Raw genomic sequence first — 26217 nt, forward strand, 5'->3', positions numbered from 1 at the left:
TGAGCATGAATGGTTTCATTAACCTCCAAACTACTTATAAAAAGTTTATTGCTATGTGGAGATTTATATATTTATTGTGCCTACATATTAACAAATACACATGACAGTTTGGTCTGCCCTGGTTTGTACAGAGACTCTGTTACTCTTATTCTAAAGCTCTGGGAACTGTTGTGGTAACTTTGGTTTTAATAATTATCCAATAAACGTTGCCATGAGTATATAACCTGCTTTGTTATCATCATTTTATGCATGAATTTTCTACTCCTATGCTTGTTTATATATATATATATATCCTGCAGTTATTTCATTTGTGACATTTTCTTTAGTATTATTTTGCCTGTCATCACTTACTGCTGTTTGTATTTTATTCATTGTACCTGCTTGTGTAGCCATTTCTCTCATTCTGTCTGTACCTCATTTTATCACTTGCATTGTCTGATCTTTCTGCTGCTCTCGCTTTATCTGTTGTTTTTTGGTTTCCTCTCCCTGATTATCTCCATGTCCTCCTTATCCTCTCTGCGCTTATTTCATCATCTTTCTTTGCTACCTTTGTTGTGCTATTATTTAATTGTTCTATTTGCTGCTGCCCTATGCACTGTAAAAATCTTCAGTTAGTGCAAGGACTAGGACCAGGAACACAAAAGTTAGATTTTTTATTTTGGGAAGGCTATGGAAGTTTTGTTTTCTAATTCCTGTGCTAAAATGCCTAATAAATAGACATAAGCATATTCAGTGATTGTAACCTAGTATTAAATAAGTGTACTCAAACAAAATGGCAACAGTAAATTTGGGACCAAGTCTTTGACTTCATTCTGCTTAAAGACATTAATCTGTGAATGTTGCCATTTGGAATCTATTATCCGGGGAAACAATTAAACAGTTTCCACCTTATTTAAAATGAAAATGCCTGGACAACTTTATTTTTGTCTATGACTGGTACTTCAGGGAATCCCATCCATCTTATTACAGCACGAAATGACAAAATGCCACTTTGACCAATCACGCTGTTAGCTTATAATGACACATGGGTGGCTGTGATGTCAGGTGAGAGAGTTTCCTATCCAATCAAAACGCAATGCAAAATAATTCCATTGGTGAAGCAATAGTTAAATGGCATCTAAGGCACAGAAGCAGGCTATTTAGCCTAATTGGTCTGTTTCAGCATTTATGCTCCACATTTATGTTTTGCATTTAAGATTTTCATGGACAAAATCAGAATAAGACGTGCCCTATCTCTCAGAGGGATGTTCAATCCTGCTAGTCTATCGGCAAACTGAATTGACAAAATAGTCAAGAGGTAGGCAAGATGTGGGATTTTCCACAGGTCAATTGAAACCTGTACAGTGCTTCCCATTCTCAATATCCCACTACAATAGATAGAGTACATTATTAATTTTAATTACATTCACTGATGGAACTTATGTCTCTCTGATCCTCCAAAGTTCTCAAACATCACTGATACAATCAAACTTTGCAGGAACAATATGGAAACCTTCCCATTAAAGTTAGTGATCAGTTAATACCTTGCAACATGTTAACCTATTTTTGGAATCAGCCTTAACCCTCTAAATCAAATCTGAACACAAAGCAGTTACAAACATCATCACTAAATAACAAATAGAATACTGAGCAATGGTGGCAGAACAACTATGAAACCAGTACAAATGGCATGTACACCTTCTCAGAGAAAACTTAAGTCAAAAATAAATTGAACCTTCCTAATCAAATTGAAGGAAACTTTAGTGTTAGCACGGGACAGAGAATAGAGACATGCCACTGTGACTTTACTTGCACAGTCATGTGATCAACTGTTACCTTTATATTTTTAGAATACTAAAATTTTATGATAAACATGTTGTTTATTTGAGAGACAGTTAAAAAAAGTCAATTTTAAAAATGGAGTACTTAATTACACTGAGTTAGGGCTCAGGGGAAGATTTAAGTAATATTGGGAAAATAGTTGTAATTTTTGACAGTCTGTTGCAACAGTCTATTGACTAAAAAGCTGGATACTGGCTGCTGATGGTGACAGACTCTTAAAAAACATTCCCTCACAATATTCTATCAAATATATATGCAACAAGGCAAGTAAAATGATGTCAGCTCTATTTGTCTATACACTGCCACTCAGATGTTTTAGATTGTATGTGGTTTAAAGATGTTAACCATTTCCAATTACTGATAAGCACATTCTCCTTCACATTTTATCAAACGAGCTCAGTTTTGGCATGGAGCTTTATGTAACACAGTAAGACAATCATTGCATTTAATGCAACTGAATTGAGAGGGCAGTTCAAAACAAATTATTCAATGAAAACAGAACAGAGAGAGAAAGAGAAGAAAGGCTGGCTATAACCCTTTTCAGATCCACTCAGAGTACAGCATTGGCAGTCAAAGTCAGCATGGGTTTGCAGTGTCTATTAATCCTATTTACTGACAAGTTAATCGATTCCCAAGTGCAAAGGTCACTGCAAACTAGACTGGCATTGTTTGCAGACTGTGTCTAGGAGCCTTTGCCTGAAAATTATGCTTTGATTTCTGTTCATATTGGTTTTTAAAAAAAGAACATTTACAAAGTCTAGTTATTCTTTTGATATGTACAACAATATTTCAGCCCTGCTAGGGTTTCTGGTGCAACTAAAAAAATAGTTTTGAGGAGCTGGACTTGATGAATTTATCAATCACTTTAATGTACCTTTCATCAAAACTCATTGATTTCCTGAATTTCTTGTCTGAAGTTTTTGCAATAAATCACAAATGAATGCACTATTCTAGACCTTACTGGTTTTAGTTTTATACTTGATTCAACAAGGTGCACCTTTACACATAATATTTTCAAGCAGCTTCTCTCAGGTTGATAAATCATTTTAATTATATCATTAGATCACAGACAACATAATTAACAATAGTCATTTGCAAAAAGTACTAACTGTTTTAGTAGGCAACAAGTAGCAGAATTGAAAAGTAGCTGTTGAACTAATGCCAGTTTCTCATTTCACATTTGTTTTTCTGTAAATTCATGGTTTAAGCATTTAATGTCAAATAAATTGTAACATACACCATCTCTCAAACTGAAAAATATATTGAACAATCAATGCAATATTTACCTCAGACCAAAACGCCTAATTTAAAGTTTTGTACAAGTTGGCAGAGATATTGCCTTGCAGTTTGGAACAAACCACAAATTAAATAATATTGAAAGATTGGCTCCTAATGCACGTCACTTAGGTTTAAGATGGCAGTAACACTCTACTTTTTGGTAAAATGTATGCTTATGTGAAGCATTTAAAATATATTTATTAGAATATTTGGGTCGGCTTATACTTTATGCATATGAACTAATCAACATCAACCTATTTCACTGTTAACATATTTCTTATGAAATTTGCCAGTGACATATTTTATTTCTGTTGATGATAGCCGTTCACATCCTTCTGACAACTATTGATAAACTATCTGGGCAGCAGCAGTACTGGGACCCAACCCACTCGGCAGTCGCATAAACACAGTACACCAATTACTCAGGAATATGACCATTTTCCTTGAATTTAGTGCCAGATGGAAAACGTAGAATTGAGAACAAAATTCAGTGACCAAAATAAATCTTAGAAGGAAATAATAAACAATCAGAAGTTTTTTTAAAAAGTTCTATTTATTTTCTGTGGCAAAATTCAATACAATTCTAAAGTAAAAGGTGGCTTATTAAGCAGGACTTTGAAGTAACTTTCCACATTATCCTTTTCTATATTGTCTCCATTCACCTATGGGCTCTCTTGTTCCTCTTTAGGCTGCCACATTTCCAATATTACAACAGGAACTACACTTCAAATGTACTTCACTAGCTGTGAAGCACTTTGAGAGGTTTGGTTGCTGTGAAAAGCAAGTCTATTTTTCTATTTTCAGATTATTATTTTAAAAGCAGATGCTTTTAATGGGTAATTCTCAGCTACCATAGGCAGGGCATGTTGTCCTAGCTTTTTTTCATTTTAAAACAAAGGTAATATCACTTTTAACTGCTTCACTAATTAAATTTTACACTTCACCGATGGTGATCTTCATGATTCAACATCTTAAAAATCTTTACTCAAAATATTGACAATCTGAAACATATATCACAAGTATTTCTGATCACTGCAAAGTTGATTTAAACATGTCATTTTCATGATAACATCTCAGTATTTGAAATGTCGACAATACTGCTGATATCAGAAACCTATAGGTCAAACAGCCAGAACAAGATCATGATCTCTCTTCCCACTTTTGTTTCATGGATGATTACTGCAGGAACAATAAGGATTTTTAGGGGCATTATGATTGTGTAGCTGAAACACACCTGCCCCCAAAAGTCCCTCACTTTCCCTGCGGAACTGTGCTCACTTTTAAACAGGGTGAATCTGGACTATTCACCTGCTAATTGATGCTAAGGCTACAGATTGATGGCTGGTCCCATTTTGTATCAGGGCTGCATTAGAATATCCCACCTATTCCTTAAGTGACACTTGTCGGTTTTTCACCTAAAACTCTTCAATTAAATATATCCAAACTACCATTTATTTCATAGTTTATTTTAGAAGTGTAAATAGCATTTTAAACTTTATGAAAAATACATTGATAAATTTCACAGTAAATACTGAGTTAGTTGGCAGAGTTTGAGAACATTAAAATCAGTCGGCTGTACGAAGTTAAAAGTGAAGTTTCAAAATACAACTAAGAACACATTCCATCCACTTCGAATTAATTAATATAATTAAAAAGAGCAACTAAAATATTGCTATTATTTGTTACGATGTAAATTATAATTAATGCGTGACCGTATCTAAAACAAGAAAGAGTCATACAACAGTTTGAAAGTCCTATGCAGAGTATTTAAAAGGCTTATCAATTGTTATTCGCTCTATCACTTGTTCCTTGTCACAGGTTTGGTTTTTTTTTTGGGGGGGGGGGGGAATCTACACTCAAAGGTTTATTAATAATTCGAGAACCCCCCCCCCCCACTCGTTGTCAGGAAGATACACACCAGGATACTCGGTATACTCCGGAGGAAAAGGCCAGACGAGCACTGATGTTTAAAGTTGCAGGCGAGTGCGTGAACTCCAAAAGCGGGACTTTGCGGGCCAGTTGGCCAGTTAAACGTCGCATCTCGCCCCCAAAATCCCGCTCCAGGGCTCACTCCCAATCGGCTTTTCTTTTTTTAACTGCCCACAACCACCACCACCCCCCACCCCCCCCACAAACTTCTGACCAGCATCCCCACATCTTCGTTCCTCCGCACACGAGCTGGTGTCAAGGGAGCTCGTCCAGTCCGTGACTCAACTTGTATCAATACAACTGGATCTCAGAGGGAGTTCGGAGACTGCGGCTGCTTGTCGGAGCCCCCGTGGTATCTTATCGCTCGCACGCACTGTACACATTCCAATTATTAAACTCCTGTTTTGTCACTAAAACCAGGAGATTTCATTGCTCCGAATCTGAAACTAAGTGTCGGTGATTTTGATATCGCGGTGACTAATGCGCAGTTAATATTTCAACAAAAATAATTCGTGACTGTTGCACTTTTTAATAACTTCCTGGGGTTCTTTAGGCATCTCAGTTGAACAATTTCACGTAGGTTTGCAGCAATAAAAATGCTTTACAGATACTCTCCTGAAGCAACCAGAGGGACCCATTGTTCTTCACATGCCAAATTATAAACTCTCTGCAGCTCGAAAGCACCTATTATTATTCTGGCCGTTGTTGGATGCATTAAAGTTGACCTCTCGGAATTGTTTGATTAGCTGACCATTCATTTTCTTTCTCTCTCTCTGCACCACCCAAAAAAATAAAATAAAATCCAGTGGACCCGGTTGATGGAGTCTCGGTTTGGGAACTGACATGGCTGTCAGTTTTGAAACAGAGCTGCGAAGTAATTGCACATGTTTATGTCACATGTTAACTGTTACATGTTAATTTCACGTGTTAACTTCGCATGTTAATTCCACACATTAAGGCCACCTGCTAATCACCGGCAAATGTCGCACGTCGTGAATCCCACGTGTTAAATTTCGCGTGGTAACCTCACTTGGTTAAATTTCGTGCTAATTTCGCATGTTGCTAATTTCACGTTATTTTTTTTTAAACACACGTTAATTTCGCTTCTGGCTGTTTTTGGATTAACGTCTACGATTTTTTTGAATATTTATTAATCAGTTGTTGGGGGGTGGGTGGGAAGAAGAAGCCTCTGCGTTTATCCGAATGTCCACAGGAACAGTTAATAAATGTGCTACACCACAGATCTGTTTACGCAACTTCCAGAAGGTCGGGATTGAGCAACACACTGGAATATTGTATCTGCTTCTACAGTGCGACGTTTTAAAACACACACACACCACGATTACACTTGGGCGACCAGATCCTACCTACATCAGACATAACCAAGGGACCACGAGTAGTCTAGTCTGTGTCTGCGAGAAATGTCATGGATTTACATTACAATCACGTAAAACTGCTCCCGTCTTCCCATCTGTTTGTCTCGAAGCTCCTTCTCTTGCAGCCGGAATGAGAATAAATGTTACGGGTACTTACGTTCGATCTGCCCTGATTTCTTTTTTTAAAAATAAAACACGTTTCCCCTCCCTCAATACCACCTCTTGCCTGTTGTATCGCCACACTGAAGGTTAAGACATGCTACAACCCCGCACGTGTCTCCAATGCAACCCCCGGGTCGTCTCCACTTAAGACTGTTCTCCGGGCGGCTCTCAACAGGGGAGAATGGTCAAAATAAGACCGAATACTCACTTGCGCGAATTGAGAAGTTTGGAATCTCCGGCCTCAGTTCCCCTCCCTCCCCTCACCCCGCAGAACATGGTGGTGGGCGGGGGGGGGATCCTCCCGCCTGCTCGCTCCTAGCAAACCCTGAGTCATTATTTTTTTTTCACATTGCTTTAAAGAAGGACTCTAGGATATTTCTTCGTGGTCACGCCGCCGCTTTTTCATGTCTTGGGCCAGGCACCGGAGAGGAGGAGGAGGAGAAGGAGGGGGCTGGTGGTGGGGGTGGGGGGGGGTGTGGTGGTGGAGAGACACGGAATTGAACACAAAACTTAAAAAAAAGGCCATGGCTTGAATTATTCCCCCAAGATCTGGAAACATCTCCCAACAGCTCGTTATCCCCAATCCGATCAGCGCTGCTGCCAACATCGAGTGTATCTCCCTCCTTGCCTCTCCCATACTCTCTGGTGCAGTATTGCTGAGGCTGGCACGGTTCTTGTTGCAAAGGGTAATGTTTTAAAGTCGGCTGTAGGTGCCTTAAAGTCCGGGTCGTATTGAATGGGTGTTTTTTTTTCTCCTTTCCACCCCCCCCACTAGATATCACCTCCAAATATAGTAACACGGAAGGGGCATTCCTAGAAATTAGGGAGACGTCAAAAAGAGTGGCAGGAGCCGCTTGTCCACTTTTCAACTGCAGGGGGAGCTCTGGAGACAAACCCACCCCCATCCTAGACAGCCTTCCCGACAGAAAATGTACTTTCCCCTGATCATCAATTAACTAAAGCAAAGAGAAATTAAAGCCAGACAACAGTGTAGTTTGTCCCTCCTCAAGGCCCTTCCCCTAACGTCCGACTGCACCAGCTTAACTCAAATAATGATAATTGCAAATCTGAAACAGAAATGCTGGAAATACACACCAAGGTCCAACAAAGAGGGGGAAAAAAAGTTAATTTTTCAGATGTAAAATAATAATAAAACGGTAAACTACCTTTTTCTCTTTATGTATCTGTCAAAATAGAACTTTGTTGCAGTCAGGTGTAAGGGTGAGGACCTAACTGTGAAAGGACAATGCCCAACAGTTTTCAGAATCCACAGCAGTGGATCCACATGGCAGTTTGAGAATTTAAATTCGGTTTTAAATTTCTGTACAATGTGCAAGGGTACGGGGAAAAGGCAGGGTAATGGCATTAGGTCATAATGTTCATTTGGAGAGCCGGTGCAGACATGATGGGCCGAATGGCCTCCTTCTGTGCCGTTAAGATTCTGTGATTCATTTAGAAAAATCTTTCCCGTGTAGAGCCTTTCATGACCTTAGATTCTTTCATGACCTCAGGACATGGCAAAACATTTTGTTGAAGTGTAATCATATTTGTAATGCAGGATTTGCAGCAGCCAATTTGCACACAGCAAGCTCCCACAAACAGCAATGAAATAAATGACCAGACAATCTGTTTTTTAGGCACTGCTGAAGGAGCAATGTTGCTTGGACACTACTTTGAATAGAGCCATGGGACCTTTTACATCGACCTGAGAGGGCAGATGAAGCCTTGTTTTAATGCCTCACCTGAAAGACAGCACCTTCAGTGCAGCCCTCCCTCAGTAACAGTTCCATACATTGAAACTTTGGAGAGAATTTTTTAAAAATTTGTTCATGGGAGGTGGGCATCACTGGCTAGGTCAGCCTTTATTGCCCATGTTCAAAGGGCATTTAAGGGTCAACCACATGGGTCTGGAGTCACTTGTAGGCCAGGATGGTAGATTTCCTTTCCTAAGGGACAGTAGTGAACCAGATGGGTTTTTAAACAATGGTTTCATGGATATCATTAGGCTTTTTTTTATTGACTGTCTACCATGGTGGGATCCAAACCTGGGTCTCCAGAGCATTACCCTGGGTCTCTGGAATACCAGTACAGTGACAATAACACTATGCCACCACCTCCCCCAGTTCACATGGCCAGTTAAGAAGTATTAATACACCCTCTGCATTTATATTAATTCCATTATAAACTGATGGGTGCATGATTTAGTTCACAACATTTTCATTTCTGAGATCTGGTTTGAATCTGACCCGGGCTGATAAAGTGAAGATCTCTTTACCGTAGGGAGATGAATTTGAAGAGTGTTAGATCAGCTTGCAATGTGTACGGACCCAAAATACAAAAATACCTAAAGGTCTGCACTCATTATCAACACTTGGCAATCTCACTCAGAGAGGCCATAAAGATGGTTGGTGCAAGGAGTGATAACAAATCATTCCAATGCAATACTGTATGCTGTGTTTAGGTAGAAGGGGGAGAGCTTTATTGTATTTAACCTATGCTATGTCATATCTGACCTGACAGTACGTGTTATATAAAAATATTCAATTCCCCAGCAATGATGCCCCTTGCATTGATACGTCCCACCCCCTAGAATAGTTTACAATCGACAAAGCATGGAATATAGGAACATTTCCCGAAGGATCATAATTCGGAAAAGTTCAACTTTCAAGGCTTGCTGTCCATCAAAAAGGAAGAGAAACTTAATTTTACAATTTATATAAATGACTTGGATGAAGGGACCAAAGGAATGGTGGCTAAATTTGCTGACAACACAAAGATAGGTAGGAAAGTAAATTGTGAAGAGGATGTAAGGAGGCTACAAAGTGACATAGACAGGTTAAATGAGTGGGCAAAGATCTGGCAAATGGGAGTATAATGTGGGCAATGTGAAATTGCTAATTTTGGCAGGAAGAATAAAAAAAAGTTTATTATCGAAATGGTGAGAGATTGCAGAGCTCTGAGATTCAGAGGGATCTGGGTGTCCTAGTGCATGAATCACAAAAGGTTAGTATGCAGGTACAGCAAGTAATTAGGAAAGCTAATAGAATGTTATCATTTATTGTGAGGGGAATTGATTACAAAAGTAGGGAGGTTATGCTTCAGTTGTACAGGGCACTGGTGAGACCACATCTGGAGTATTGTGTACAGTACTGGTCTCCTTATTTAAAGAAAGATGTAACCACGTTGGAAGCAGTTCAGGGAGGGTTTACTAGACTAACACCAGGAATGGGCGGGTTGTCCTATGAGGAAAGGTTGCACAAAGGCTTGTATCCACTGGAGTTTAGAAGAGTAAGGGGCGACTTGATTGAAACCTTTAAGATGCTGAGGGGTCTTGACAGGATGGATGTGGAGAGCACGTTTCCTCTTGTGGGAGAATCTAGAACTAGGGGTCACTGTTTAAAAATAAGGGGTTGCTCATTTAAGACAGAGATGAGGAGAATTTTTTTATCTCAGACAATCATGAGTCTTTGGAACTCTCTTCCTCAAAAGGCAGTGGAAGCAGAGTCTTTGAATATTTTTAAGGCAGAGCTAGATAGATTCTTGATTAATGAGGGGGTGAAAGGTTATCGGGGGTAGGCAGGAATGTGGGGTTGAGGTTACATTCAGATCAGCCATGATCTTATTGAATGGCGGGGCAGGCTCAAGGGGCTGAGTGGCCTATTCCTATGTTCCTAATTCATATGTTCGTATGTTCATGGATTTCAATTTAATATCTACTTTTTGGCTTAGTGAAAATCTTTGTCTAATTACAGTGCTGGGAAGTGACATCAGAGGTTTTTCTGCATTAAAGGCACATTATAAATCCAAGTTTTTGCTGTTTGTGTCGTTATTTCCATGTTATTGCCGCTGATATCTCACTACCACAGACACACACTAATCCAAATTTATATGCACACATTTCACACGACAGTCTTAAAACTATCATGTACTGAAATACATCTTTTAAAGCAAATCCACATTTCAGAATCGTAGCTTTAGACAACTATATCATTTAATATTCAAGATTTTAAGCTAGTTTCCTTGCATTCAAATATTGTTTTGTTTTCTGTTTTCTGCTCCATTTTTCAAAAGTTCCACAGCTATTTAAGGTGTTATGCTTTATTTATTTTCGTCTTCAGGAAATGAGTAGCGTCCATTCTCAAAATATACAGAAAGAGGAAGATCTGTCCTGTGGTTTCCACCCCTACTGCCCCCCCGCAATCCCCACAACGCATAACTTGACAGTTTCACAGGAAGACATGTCCTCCTCTCATTATTTATTGTGTTGTTGAAGGACGGTAATGCTAAATGAGGAAAGGGTTGGTTTCCAAAAGGGTTGGAATCCTGAAGAATAAAACCTAATGCTGATATGGGGATATTGAAGATAGGAGGCAACAAACATTCATTGAAGCAATGTTACAGTATAATCACAGGCAAGAGGAACAAGACAGTCTCCTCCAAAAGCTTATGTTGGGACTCAATATTTAAGTGCAGGGCTTTCTGCTCAGTGAGCTTAATTTTAATTTGAAAATTTGCAGTGTATCTAATTTCCCAGAATTCACTCACACCAGTTAGCTGTACTTTGTGGAATAGTTTACTTTGGGTTCTGGCATTTTCTGCTCACTAGTTTTTCTTCAAATAATTTGGAAAATGTGCAAATTTCAGAAATGTTATCGATGTTTCTGAGTGTTTGGTTGAACAGTCTAGCTGTGGGTGAGAGAGACGAATCAAATGTAATCCAAACAGAAATGGGAGATATATAAAAGGGTCGACTAATTCACCTTCACACTTCTGACATTATCACATAAAGTCAAGATCTATCCCATTGTCTCTGATTTCTTGGTATGTTGGGTGAGTATGGAGAGGTGAAATGTGAAAGTATTATCTCCCCTTTTGGTGTTGCACCATTTCACAATATAATTGTGGATGAGAAAGGCATTGCACTTGAGTGAAAAAGCCTTTTGGTATTGAACCAAGAGCAATTGGACACAATGGATACACACCATTTCAAAACAAGGCTCAGAATGCTGATACTCACACTGTGCATAACACAGCCCATTGATCTGAGCTGCATTTGAACTATGGAGATGAAAGAACAACGCTCACATCTGCTGCACCACATAGCCCCTAGGTGTTCAGTTATAAAATTATGCCCAGGTCAAGCTATTGAGCATTCCTACCCCTCTGTGGTGAGATATAAGGCAAGGAAATAATTAAAACCAACATATTAAAAGGCCCTGTCATCGATAAAGATCAGAGCAACTTTCTAGTCGAGTTTCATCCAACCCTGAGGTAGAAAAAACACAAAATGAGTTGGTCAAACCCTGACCCATCCTAATGCAGATCACTGTCTCCCCTTTCTCAAGTTGTGGCAGTAGGCTTGTACTGCTAGTGATGAGAGGGTGGAGGTTGCAAGTGCACTTGTTAATGATTGTAGCAGATGAAAAGCCCTTTCATCAGCGTGACTAGACCTTGTGTCAATCCAACCAGAGGAAGAAAATCAGCCCAACAGGTGGCTATTCTTGTCCTTGGCTGAGATCATGTGATTTGAAAGCGGAATATTTTGCGTAACTTTTCCAGAATTAACCTAGCGCTGTTTACAGCAAAAATACATCTATTCCCCATACACCATCCCGTGTCACAATCATAGGCACATTCCCACCAATTCTTAATGTTTTACTGTGGATGCAATTTTTATCTCCTCCTACATCATAACGTCAGATTCACTGTGGAGCTGTATTAATGATGCCAAATGCAATCTTCTCAGAACTAAGGGTCACAAGACTTAGTCCAAGTGATCCCAAATCATTTGCCTAACATCCAGTGCATTGAAACAAGTTTGTAAGATTTATTTAAAGCTTTCAGAATTACCCTGCAGTGGTGTGCAATACATCTGAACAGTGTAATTTCATCCACCTTAGCTTTCTAGTGGCTATATAAACTATTCCAACTTTGCTCTCATGATTTATGACATCATTTGACCCCTCAAGTGGCTAGTAACTTTGCAACACAAGCACAGCCAGCTATTATTTTACTGAGAAGTAGGGCTTCTTTTTAACTGATGGTCTAATTTCAATCGTTATTGCACCGGTGACTATGCTCCCTGGGTTGGTAAGATAAGGGTTAACGTGAACTCCCGATATTATTGGAAGTTGCTTAGTTAAGAATAAGCAATGTAGCCCTGGGAAGCAGAATAAATATAGATTGTGAGAGTTTCCTGGACAGAAATACTACTTAGGAGTATCAGTGTGCCTGCAATGCTTATTTATACATTCTTGGAATCCTGTAGTGAAACTTGTGTGCATCATTTACTCTTTATAAGGGCCCTCACAAGAGTCCTGCAACTTTCACCGAGGATAATAAATAAACAGAAGTGTATGTTAAGTTTGTAACAATGTTGGAAGGTTCAGGTGGTATCACAAACCACAAACACTTGACAGAAGATCAAGTGGTTTATAAATGCTGCCCAATAAGATTTTGATACAAGTATGGTTACGCTTCCAAGGCATTTTTTTACATGTCAGTTTGTCAACACCCAGGGAAATCACTTGGGACTTGTCATGATAAGAGCAGTTCCCCAGTGAACTCTGCTGGGAAGGCCCAGTCAACTGTGTACTATTTTGCCCATTCTGCCCTGCCAACAGATCAAAGGTGCTGATGGAGGATGTTTGCTGATTAAATAATCACTCTGAGTTTAAAAGCGTGTTAGGCTGTTGCTTGACTGGTTTGTGGGATGGTTGACCTGAATCTCTCCGATGGTCTCCACAATAGTTGTCCGAGCGAATTAGGTACAGTTCAAAAGATAGAAAAAGGTTGATGGATATGGCAGGTGGGGGCTGATTGATCAAAAAGTGTCAAGTTTCATGGATCCTTTCTCCATTGCTAATTTTTTTTTCAAACATTGTTATGGAGTTTTCATATCATCTTTTAGGAAGAGAGATTTCATCTGATAAACTGTAATAACATGTAGCTGATTCTTAATGCAGTCTGAAATGGCCTGGCAAATTGTGAAACAATCAGAACGAGACACCTCAGAGAAATGTCACACAGGTCAAGCAGCAACAATCCAGGCATTGAATCAAAACAAGACTCAGGCAATCCCAGCTCAGTCAACCCTGCATCATCCTCCTTGTTTGGTCCTTAAGTTCAGGTCAGCCATCCCACGGACCAGTCAAGCAACAACCTAACATGTTTTTAAACTCAGAGTGATTATTTTATCAGCAAACATCCTAGACTCCTCCATCACCATCTTTGATCCATTGGCAGGATAGGCTGGGCAAAATAGTATACAGTTGATGGAAGCTGACATCTGAGCCCTCAGCATAGAATCTGAATTCCACAAAATCTCAAGGCTTCAGGTGGAACAAGGCCAAGGAAACCTGTTGAAATTACCACCTACTTCCTACCTCAACTAAAGAATCAATACTTCTTCATGTTGAATATTATTTGAAGGAAGAAAGGAAATTGATTGTACTCTGGATGAGGGCTGTCATTGGATACAACCACGAATTACACCAATATTAGCTGAACAATCCAAGCCCCAAATTATATAGATGCCAAACTAAGCCTGTGTTAGGTTACAAAGAAAGCCACAAGACGGAGTAAGCCACTTAACCTCACTCTGACCTCCCTAACTGCCACAGGCAGGGTAAGGTAGCATAGTAGTTATAACATAGGACTAGTTATCAGGTATCCTGGATTAATAATGTGGTGATATGAGTTCAAGTCCTGTCATGGCAATTTGTGAATTGAACTCAATCAATTAAACAAATCTAGAATTAAAAAACTCATATTGGGGGTAGATGGTGGTGCAGTGGTAATGTCACTAGACAAGTAATCCAGAGACCCAGGCTAATGATCTGGGGAATAAAAACAGAAAATGCTGGAAAAACTCAGCAGGCCTGATGGCATCTGTGGAGAGAGAAACAGGGTTGATGTTTTAAGTCCGCATGACTCTTCTTCAGAGTCATAGGGACTCTTCTGAAGAAGAGTCATACAGACTCAAAACCTTAGCTCTGTTTCTCTCTCTACAGATGCTGTCAGACCTGCTGAGTTTTTCCAGCATTTTCTGTTTTTATTTCAGATTTCCAGCATCAGCAGTATTTTGCTTCTTAATGATTTGGTAACATAGGTTCAAATCCCACCACGGCAGTGGGTGGGATTTAAATTCAGATAATAAATTCTGGAATATAAAGCTAGTCTCGGTGATGGTGACCGTGAAACTATTACTGATTGTCGTAAAAACCCATTGGGCTCACTAATTCTTTCAGGGAAGGAAATCTGCCATCCTTACCTGGTCAGGCCAATATGTAACTTCAGAACCACAGCAGTGTGGTTGACTCTTAACTGCCCTCTGAAATGGCCTAGCAAGCCACTCAGTTCAAGGACAATTAGAGATGGGCAACAAATGCTGACCTGGCCAGTGATGCCCACACCCCATGAAAAAATAAAGAAAAAAAAATCTATATGTAGAAACAACCAGATTGTTGTAAAAACCCAACTGGTTTACTAATGTCCTTTAGGGAAGGAAATTTGCTGCCTTTACCTGCTCTGGTCTATTTGTGACAGACCCATAACAATATACAGATAAGTCACCAACACACTCAAGGGCAATCAATGATGGCCTTTTCAGTGATGCCCACGTGCAATCACTGAATTAAAAATTGCCACAAATGCATTGGTAAAGTGACCATCACACAGTCCTTCTGAAGACAAAGTTCCATCCACAAAATGAGGATACCCTCCATCATGTAGCATGGCATTACCATGCTAAATGGGACAACCTAAGACCTGAGCTAGACGTCCAACTCTGGGCACCCATGAGCCTCTGAGGCCATCAGCAAAAGCAGCAGAATAGTACACCACAATCTGTAACTCCATGGCCCAGCACAGTCCTCTTTCATCCTCCACCATGAAGCTGAGATGCCAACCCTTCTTCAATACAGAGAGTAGAATGGTGTGTCAGGAGCAATGCAGGCACAACAACATAATGTACGTACACTGTGCCCCTAACATAATAAAACATCACAAGGTGTTTCAGAAGAACATTAAGAACAGCTTGGAATGAGATGACTTCCTAGTGAAGTTATAATACAGGGCTATCTACATTCTAAGCACCAAAAGCAACAAGCTGGGGGAGACAGTGGTACAGTGGCAATATCATTGGATTAATAATACAGAGATCCATGCTAATGCTCTGGAGATATGAGTTCATAGCCAACCATGGCAGCTGGTGGAATTTAAATTCAATTAATAAATCTGGAATGTAAAGCTGGTTTAGTAAAGTTGATAATTATCACTGATTGTTGTAAAAACCCACCTGGTTCACTAATGTCCTTTAGGGAAGGAATTCTGCCTGTTCTGGCCTATATGTGACTCCAACCCCATAGCAATGTGGTTGACTCTTAACTGCCCTCTGAAATGGCCTAACAAGCTACTCAGTTCACAGGCAATTAGGGATAGGCAACAAACGCTGGCCTTGTGAGTGATGCCCACATCCCATGAAAGAATTAAAAAAAGGTTTTGGACAAAGCCATTCCACACCCAACAGATCAGAATGATTTTGTAGTCCTACCATATCCAGTTGAGAATGGTGGTGAATGATCAGGGAGACTAACAAGAACAAGAAACTCCATGAACACACCCAACCCCAATTTTTGCAGATCCCATCACAACTGCAAGAGACAAGGTTGACGTGTTTACAAACGTCTTCAGTCAAAAGTGCCAAGTGGATAATTCTACTCAGCATCCTCCCAAGGTTCTCACCAACATAGATACCATTGAGCAGCCATTCGACATGACATTAAGATGCTGCTGAGTGGACATGGACTATGGACTATGGACTATGCAGGCTATGGACTCTAACAATATCTTAGCTGCAATGCAGAAGACCAACACACCAGAACTAGCTCTTCATCTAAAAAGAGCTGGACAAATCTAACCTGGCTAATTCCCACTTAAACAACCTCCTTGCAATCATTAACCAAGTGAGGGAGTTGTCAACTTTGCCATCAAGTGGTACCTACTTGCTCATGCTCACTTTGGCTCTTTACCTCATTACACCTTGATTCAGAAAGAGTTGAATGTCAGAGGAAAGGCGAGAGCAGTCAGTCCCAATATCAAAGCAACATTTGACCAATCATGGAACCTCAGCAAAACAGGCATTGGGGGATCATGGGTAAAAGCCATTAGTGACTGGAGGCATGTCTGATACAAAGGAAGAGGGTTGTGATTGTGGGAGGCCAATCATCCCAACCCCAGGTCATTATTATATCCTCAAGATCGCATCTTTAGCTGCTTCATCAATGACCTCCTCTCCCCATTATAAGCTCAGGTCTGGGGCTGTTTGTGAATGATTCCACAGTTCTCAGCTTCACTCACAACTCCTCCCATGGCAGCCTACAGTAGGACCAGGACAACACCCGGATTTGGGCCGACTAGTGATTGGTAACTTTCATACCACATAAAATCCAAACGATAACCATCTCCAGCAAGAAATGAATGGCCCAATCACCTCTCCCTACTTCCACTGGCATCATCATCACCGTACAATTCACTGTCACAATATAAAAAATGTGGCAGTTAATCTGCACACAGCAAGGTGCCACAAACAACAGCGATAAGGATCAGATGTTTTAAATAATGTTGGAATCAAGGGTTATGAGGAAAAGGCAGGAAAGTGGAGTTGAGGATTATCAGATCAGCCATGATCTCATTGAATGGCAGAGCACACTGGATGGGCCGAATGGCCTACTTCTGCTCCTATGTCTTATGGTCTTATGGTTGGTTGAAGGATGAATGTTAGTCGGCACACTAGAGAGAACTCCCATGCTCCTCTTTGAAATAAAGCCATGGAATCTTTTATGTCCATCTGAGAGAGCAGAAAGGGCTCGGTTTAACATTTCATCCAAAAAATGGTACCCCATACAGTGTAGCACTTCCTCAGTACTTCACTGAAGTGTCAACCTCGATTTTGCACTCAAGTCCTTGGAGTGGGACTTGAACCCATAACTTTCTGACTCAGTGGCAAAAAGGCTACTGACTGGCAGCCTTATTTGTTACTGCGGCTGCAGTGTCCACCTGAAAAGTGGTCACATCATGTTGCATGAAGCAGCCTGACATTGATAGAAAAACTCAAGCCCTAAAACTCTTTTAAGTTTTTTCGAACTGCAAATAATTTTAGTAAATAGAACACACTTATTTACAGTGGCTTGAGAAAGAACAATGTTTCAGCAATGGTTTGGAGGCAGTGCAACCAATGTCGCAATAACAGTAGATCACTGGTTCTTTGGCAAATACGAAAGGTTGATATTCAAGGAAACTGGTTTACAAGTTTGGTGGAAAACTGGATGGCAATGGCAAGGGTGCTCCTGGAAACATTGCAAAAAGCCTCAGAATTCCATGTAACAAGAATGGAATTTGATGTATTCAGTCACATTAAACGGAATACATCACTGAATATACTCAAGGCAGAGCTAGACAGATTTTGATCTACAAGGGAGTCAAGGGTTATAGGGTCAGGCAGGAAAGTGGAGTTAAGGCCATGATCAGATCAGCCATGATCTTATTGAATGGTGCTGTAGGCTCGAGAGGCTGAATGATCTATTCCTGCTCTGACCTCTTCTGTTCTTAGGTTCTTGCTTTTGCACTCTATTCTTAAATCAACGATCCCATCTGCTTTTTTTTAAACAGCCATCTTAGCTTATCTTGCCATTTTAAAAGATTTGTGAACAAATACTCAGTGATCACTTAGTTCCTGCATTTCCCTTTCAAATTCTATCATTTAGTTTATACTGTCTCTCTTCAATCTTCCTACTGAAATGTACCACTTCACACTTTTTAAAATTCATTCACAGGGTGTGGGTTTCGCTGGCTGGGCCAGCATTTATTGCCCATCCCTAATTGCCCTTGAGAAGGTGGTGGTGAGCTGCCTTCTTGAACCGCTGCAGTCCATGTGGTGTAAGTACACCCACAGTGCTGTTAGGAAAGTTCCAGGATTTTGACCCAGCGACAGTGAAGGAATGGCGATTTTTTTGGAGTCTGGATAATGAGTGACTTGGAGGGGAACTTCCAAGCGGTGGTGTTCCCATTAAATGCTTCTCTGCATTAAATTTAATGTGTTGTGTGTCTGCCCATTTTATCAATTTGTCTGTGTCCTCCTGAAGTCTGTTACTATTTCTCCTCATTGTTTACTACATTTTCCAGCTCTGTATCATCTACAAACTTGAAAATTACACCAGACCAGATATTAAACTGGACGGCCCTCTTGATAAAAACTGTTCCATCTATGTAAATCATTACTAAAAGTGACATGCGTACATAGATATTCAATAGAAATAATGCATGCAAAATAGTCAAATATGAGATGGGATATAAACTAAATTGAGCCCTGAAACATTTTATAAACATGTAAAGTGTCCACATTTAGCTAGGGAAAAGGTTGGGCCTATCAAGGACTTAAAGGGAAATCGTCATGTAGTAGCAGAGGTATAAACCTATAAATCAGTCTCTGTGGCGCAACTGGTCAGTGCGTTTGGCTATTAAACCAAAAGGCTGGGGATTCAAGGCCATCCAGGGGTGAAACTTCTACTGTTTCAAAGGTTATTGGGGGTAGGTGGAATGTGGAATTGAGGCCACAGTCAGATTAGCCATGATCTAATTGAATAGTGGAGCAGGCTTGAGGGGATGAATGGCCTACTCCTGATTTGTATTAAATGAGTACTTGGCATTGGTCTTCACAAAGCAAATTATGCAGAGGCTACAGTAAAAGAGAGGGAAGCAATGAACAGGATAGTATTGAAAGAGAAGGTGCACTAAGACAATTAGCATTGGAGAAAGTTGGTAAGCCACCTGACCCAGATGGAATGTATTCTACGTTGCTGAAAAAAGATAGTAATAGCAGATACATTGGTTACAATCGTCATTGGATATAGGTTTAGCATCAGAGGATTGGAGACGTGTTAGTGTTTTATCATTATTCAACAAAATGGAGAGATAAAACCAGGAAGCTGCAGGCCAGGCATGCTAACGTTGTGGTGGGGAAGTTATTGGAAACCATTATCAGAGAAAAAAAACTTTCACTTGGAAAGACATGAGTAAATCAAGGAAGACCAGCATGGATTTCTTAGAGACAATTAATGACTGACTAACTTGATTGAATTCTTTAATGAGGTAACAGAGAAGGTTGATTAAGGCAGTGCAGTGGATATTGCACATATGGCTTTTGGAAGGCATTTGGCAAGTGCTACACAAGAGATTTATTAAGAAATTGGAAACCCATGAAGCTAAATGGAAAATGGCAGTATGGATATTAAACTGGCTCAATGACAGGAAGAAAAGGGTGGCGGTGATTGGGTGTTTTTCAGTCTGTGAAGTGATTTGTAGCGCAGTTCCCCAAGGGCAGTTTTGGGTCCATTACTCTTCTCAATGGTGTAGGAAACAGCACTGTAAAATTTCCAGATCATACAAAACTTGGCAATGTAATAGATCATGATACAGATAATTTACAGGATGACATAGACCAGGACCAGTGAAATGGGTGGATGCATGACAGTTGGAGTCCATGCAGAATAGTGTGATGTGATGCACTTTTGAGGGTTTAATATGGAAGGACAGTACACCATAAATGACATGACTCTGAAAAGTGTAGAGAGACCTTTGTACACCTTGGCCACATACACAAATTCTTAAAGGTGGTATGGCAATTTGATAAGCTGACTAAAAGGCTGGATCGCTGGGTTTATATATAGAGGAATAGAATGTAAAAGCAAAGGGATCATGCTAGAAATTTAGACATTGCTGGTTAGACCTCAGCTGGAGTGTTGTGGACAATTCTGGGCCACCAAAGTTCAGGAAAACTGAGAAGTCCTTAGAAGGGGTACAGAGCAGATTTTCCAGGATGTTACCAGGGATAAGAGGCTTCGATTATGTGGAGAGGATAGAAGGGACAGGACAGTTCTCCCTGGGACAAAGGAGGTTAAGAGACGTGTAATAGAAATTGTTAAGATGATGAGAGGTTTTGATAGAATTCGTTGAGGAAAACTATTCTCCACTGGTGAGTGGGTCCATAACCAGAGGTCAGAGACTCAAAATCATTGGCAAGAGATCTAGAAGGGAGATGAGGAGAAAGGTTTTCATTCAGCCAGTTGTCAGGATCTGGAATGCTCTAGCTGAAAAAGGTGCTGGAAGCTGATTCCATAAATAACTTTAAAAGGGAGTTAGACAGATGAGAAGCTTATGGACGAAAAGCAGGGATTAAGACTGCTCTTTCAAAGAGGCAGCACAGACACGTCGGACCGAATGGCTTCCTTTTGTGCGGTAACTTTCTATGATTACATGATTTTATGTTTTCATAATTTATTTAATATAAATCACGTGGGACATCCTGCACTATATCCAAATACAATTTGTACAAAATATTTGGAATAGTCTCTCGACTTGCGTTCATTTTCAGATCTAGCAAACTGCTACAAAATGAGAATGAAGGCGGAAAAGTTAACTATTTTAAGGACGTGGAGTATATTATATTTATTGAATCAGACTTTTTTCCCCTTAATTTCCACTATTTATTTGAATGCTTTAATTACAATTATTTACTCATTTTGCTTATTGCGATATTTTAAACTTAAATAACGACCTGAAAAAGCTCCATGTTTTTATAATGTTTACCCTGGGGTATCAGACCAAATAAAAAAACCAAACTAAAATAGGTCGAAAGTCAAAAGAAGCACATATCAAATAACAAAGTTGCACTTAAATAAACCCTGAGAGAAGAGACAGACTACATGGCTAAAAAAAAACACGCAAAACACTGTAGATGTTGGAAACCTTAAATAATTCACGATTTATAATTTAAATTAAGAATCTGGGCTAAGCTGGTCGAAAAGTGAGAAGCCACGTGATTCGAAACACTGTTGTGTATCCAGAATCCACATTTTCTTCCTTAAAAGAAAAACCAATAAAAGAACATTGAAGGCAGATACTAGTGTGGTAAATTCCAGCTCCAGTATCAGATCAGATTGCAAACTATCCCGTAACTTACTAACAACTTCAGTTCTGCACTTCCAACTTTAGGTCGAGTTTCTACTCTTACAGGTTTTTTAAAATCGGTTATGCACACAGAAGTCATTAAAATACTTTGAACTGACCAAGTCGCCGAATGCACCCGCTAACCTGCAAGTGTCCACCGCCCCAAGTTTCTGATTTCAAAGGTAGAGCCAAATTCCTACAAATTCCCATTTACTGGAAACTCTCGGATTAAAGCCAACCTTCGACTGCCGTGGGATGTTGTTTCCACACCCCCTGCTGGTTCAAACCAGAAAATACAAATAATTCAGCCCCTTGTCGGGTTTAAATTCATGGAAGGGCAATAAAAGGCTCGGTTTTTAAGAAGCAGAGGGTGTAGTGAAATTACACGGCGAGCATTTTCGCCCCCCCTCCCTCGCTGTTATCATAGAAAGAATTTTTCTGCACTGCTTATCTCGTTCTCATAAAAAAAACATCATCAATCTCTTAAGAGACTTGTAGCCATCCAGGCTGTACCACAAGCTCCAAAGGATGTTTAGTGGAATGGGGTGAATGTTCCAGGGGTGGGGAGTCAGCAGTTTCTGTTTTAGTTTATTATCTGAACGCTCTTTGTAGTTCTGTTCTCTATTCCTTTCTTGAGAACTCCGGAAAATCTCGGAGGTTTGCCACATTATCTGTTGAATTATCTCGTTTTAGATAACAAGCAACACAATTGCAGAAAAGTAGAAAGAAATGTTTTAAATGCATAACATCAGTGATTTTGACTAATGCTTCTTGGTGCGTTAATGATACCACTCAAGGTTGCAGCACAACTGATAAGGCCGTAAGATCTGAAGCCATGATTTGAAAAGTTCTGTGCAAAGTTGTTAATTTAAATTAGTATAATATTGCGAATTATTATGGCATTTAATATGTACACGCCTGACAGCTTAAATTGTGCATTGCACATAATGTGGCCATTTATATATAATTCATTTTGTGGCCTATTTGGAGCACATGTTGATAATTTCTTATTCTTTTAAATGACGGGTTATTAATTCGGGTTACTGAACAATGAGAGGTCTGTAGTATTGGAAAGAAGAAATCGAATGTAAACATTTCAAGGAGAGTCCCAGACGCTGATGAAGAAGTTTGTGAACAAGTTTCAGGATTCCAAAAAAAAAAGTTTCAAATTCGTTGAAGATTAGTTTTTGCATGGGAGGTTTTCAGCTTGTGCGTTGGGTTTTGGGCAGCATTTACCCATGAAGAAATATTAGATTTGCTTTATTACCATCGACAATATTGCAGCAGTATTACAGCAGTATTTGCATTTTGCATTTGTGAGCAGCTTTGGGACGTGCTGAAGACTCGAGCAGTCGCTATCTAAATGGGATTCTGTGTAGAAGTTTATTAAAACTCTTAACAGATCCGGGCCAATTTGCAATGCATTAATAAATTGTGTGTCGGTACCGATGCCGTGGGGCATATGCCTCCCGGCCCTGGAGACTGCTTCACTGTCGCTGGTTTTAAAAGGATCGCATTTCTGTCCTCAGGCACGGACGGGGTTCGAACCCGCGATCTTCGGTTTACGAGACCGACGCCTTACCACTTGGCCACCGCGCCTGCGCTACAAAAAAATAGATCGAATGACTTCTCTTCAGAGACCAGAGCTCGTTGTAATTTGCAGAGTGCAAATTCATTTAGTGATTGCAATGGGCATGCGCCAGAGAGTTGCAACGAGTACTGTAATCTTGACGCGCACGTACAGACTGGTCTTGGATGTTTGTTGGTGCACAGTGCAGCAACTCAAGCTTAAGATCTGCTTTTAGCACAGTAACAGTCTCTCATGTCCTGTGTCTCACATCCCCATGAGCCCAGTGCCCTCTCCAACCATCTGAATCCCTGACAAACTGAGGGACAGGGGTAAGCCATTCAGCCCCTCCATTCTCTCCTGGACTGGGAGTTATATGACATCTCACAATTTCCCTCAGACATCTCAAAGTTCTCACATAATCATCTCATCTCACATATAGTAAATTACTAAATGCAGTAACACTTTCTTTCCTCAGGGCATCCCAAAGCGCTTTATAGCCAAAGAAGTGCTTTGTGAAATGTAGTCACTGTTGCAATGTAGATACAATGGCAACCAATTTGCACAAATCAAGCTCCCACAAATAGCAATGTGATAATGACTAGATGATCTATATTTTAGTGTTAAGGACTTCCGGTACTCCCTGATGTTAGTCGAAATAGTGCAGTGAGATGTTTAACATCCATTTGAGAAGTAGTGCAAGGCTCAATTTAATGCCTCATCTGAAAAATTGGTGCCTCCAACAGTGCAGCCTTCCCTCAGGAAAAGAAAACCTTACATTTATATAGTGCCTTTCACAACCACAGGACACCTTAATATGCTTTACAGCCAATTAAGTATTTTGAAGTGTCATCACTGTTATAATGCAGGAAATACAGCAACCAAATTGTACACAGCAAGATCTCACAAACAGCAATGTGATGACTAGATAATCTGCATTCTTTGTGAAGGTGATTTAGGGATAAACATTGGCCAGAGCTCTGAGGATAACTCCCCTTTTCTTTGTCAAAATAGTGCCATGGTGCCTTTTACATCCATCTCAGAGAGTAGATGCAGCATCATTTTAACATCTCACCCAAAAGATAAACACAAGACAAAATTAATAGTCAGTTGGGCACATGCGGATTAATTAAGGAATCCAGTGCAGATTTGTTAAAAGCAATTCATGTTTAACTAATGATCGTGTTTTTTTATGTGGTAACAGAGAGTTGGGGAGGGTTGATGTATATAGTCTTTCAAAAAGCATTTGATAAAGTGCTTCGTAATAGGTTTGCCAGCAAAGTTGAAGCCCGTGGAATTAAAGGGACAGTGGCAGCATGGATATAAAGTTAGCTGAGCGACAGGATACAAAGAGTTATGGTAAATGGTTAATTTTATAGACTGCAAGAAAGTAAACTGAGGTCGGTACTAGGATTACTCCTTTTCTTGATACATATTAATGATCTTGACTTGGGCATAATTCCAAAATTCGCAGATGACTCACAGCTCGGAAATTGTCACACTCATGCAATATGGATTATGAAATATAAATTTGAAATTGACATTTTACTTTAAAAACAAAATGGAGTTGAGAGGTCAGATGACCTTTTCTTTCCTGTCAATACACATGGAACAACATAAGACCATTGAGATAATCTTCATGTCTGGGCAAATCATTAAAATGCAAATTAATTTTTGAGTCATATTTTTGAGAAGCTATTAAAACGCAACTGATCTTTCCTGTGGTTAATGGTTGCCATTCTCCAAATAATTGAAGAAACTGTTCCCACAATAATGCTTGCAGACTTTTCGGCTTTGGAGTTAAAGTCCAGAGAATGGGTGTGAAACAACCCTATCCTGTCACAATGGCATGTGAATGGAGGGAAACTCGAACCCCATTGTTTGACATCAGAAGTCATTTGTGAGGACAATGGGCAGAAACACTTTGGTCACATGACATAAACTAGGGCCTGAATTTCACGCTCCCCAACCGGCGGGTTTTTAGGCAGGGAGGAAGAGTGTGAAATAGAATAAATGGGCTTCCTGCTGCGTTCCCGCCCATCCTGACTTCTCAGCGATTTTATGCTGGGACAGGCGAGGTCCCGGACGGACTGCCCCCTTGCCCCAATTGAGGCCCTTGAGTGGCCAATTATTGGCCACTTAAGGGCTGTTTCCCACCCAGCTTCAATTTTTAGGCTGGTGGGAGGATTTCTTGAGTGTGGGGAAGCCTGAAAATGATTGGCTTAGGCCTCAGGTGGGAAGGGGGTGTGTGCCTCCATGAGAAGCCCATTCAAACTTTGGGCACCGCCCACCCTTGGCTGCTGGATCCCCCTCCCCACTGGCCTCTCTTCTGACACCCCAATCGCCCACTATCCACCACTCCCACAGGGGCCTTCCCTACTATGTGCGCCCAGGGACCCCGAAAACTTACCCTTCTGTCCAGTCCTGGGACTTAGGCTCTGATATCTTCAGGAAGTTCCTCTGCTGTCCACTGCAGCTTCTGGTGCTGAAGGGACTAGAGAGCTGCCAGCCAATCAGATTGGCCAGCAGCTCTCTAAGGCGGAACTTCCTCCTGAGTGAGGGACGGAACTCCCACCTGCAGCCAACTGAAGCTTGTTCGAGTGTGAAATGGCTGCAGGGCAGACATCGTTGGCAGGGATGTGTTCCTTGCCAACTCTTCGGATGGCAGGACAGGAAACCCAGAAACCCCTCTATCCAAAATATCCAGGCCTAGATTCTTTTACTAAGGACATTTAATAAAGCACAGCTTTAGAGCAACAAGAGAGAAAGATCCAGATCAGTGAAGGAACAAGGCCATGTCTAAGAACCATCAGTAGGCAATGACATTGGATTGGCCTTTACCTCTCTATGTGATGAACTGAACTAGGCTTTTGCTACAGTGCTTCAATTGTGCATCAACTGGAGTGGGACAAGAGAAATCTGTTACTGCAAACAATAAAGCACACGATTTTGTCTTCTTAACCCTCCAGACTCTATTCTTCAGTGGACCAAAAAAGAATTACAAGCCTGTAATGTTTTAAGACTTTGGCCTGGTGGGAGGAGGTGGGGGCTGTAGGAGGGGTGGCGGAGGGGGTGGGT

The 26217-nt window shown here is 40.5% G+C and overlaps 1 long non-coding RNA gene and 1 other non-coding gene across 12 annotated transcripts in view; both read right to left on the bottom strand.

The window, feature by feature from the left end:
• LOC144690975 (uncharacterized) overlaps positions 1 to 21731 on the bottom strand; it is a 69348-nt gene extending 47617 nt beyond the window's left edge. For 6 of the 11 annotated variants that reach the window (XR_013579018.1, XR_013579014.1, XR_013579016.1 and 3 more), the window contains exon 1: positions 6775 to 6980. This is a non-coding gene — a long non-coding RNA (uncharacterized LOC144690975). Of the gene's footprint in view, positions 1 to 4838; positions 4988 to 5017; positions 6349 to 6399; positions 6566 to 6774; positions 6981 to 21691 lie in introns of those variants that run through there. The other 5 variants (XR_013579020.1, XR_013579019.1, XR_013579015.1 and 2 more) reach the window with 5 other exon arrangements.
• Positions 21732 to 23099: 1368 nt separating this feature from the next.
• trnat-cgu (transfer RNA threonine (anticodon CGU)) lies at positions 23100 to 23171 on the bottom strand. Its single transcript has one exon. It is a non-coding gene; the product is annotated as a tRNA-Thr (tRNA).
• Positions 23172 to 26217: the final 3046 nt, after the last annotated feature.

The sequence above is a fragment of the Cetorhinus maximus genome, chromosome 15 (genome assembly GCF_964194155.1).
Source record: "Cetorhinus maximus chromosome 15, sCetMax3.hap1.1, whole genome shotgun sequence".
In the NCBI taxonomy this organism is placed as follows: Eukaryota; Metazoa; Chordata; class Chondrichthyes; order Lamniformes; family Cetorhinidae; genus Cetorhinus; species Cetorhinus maximus.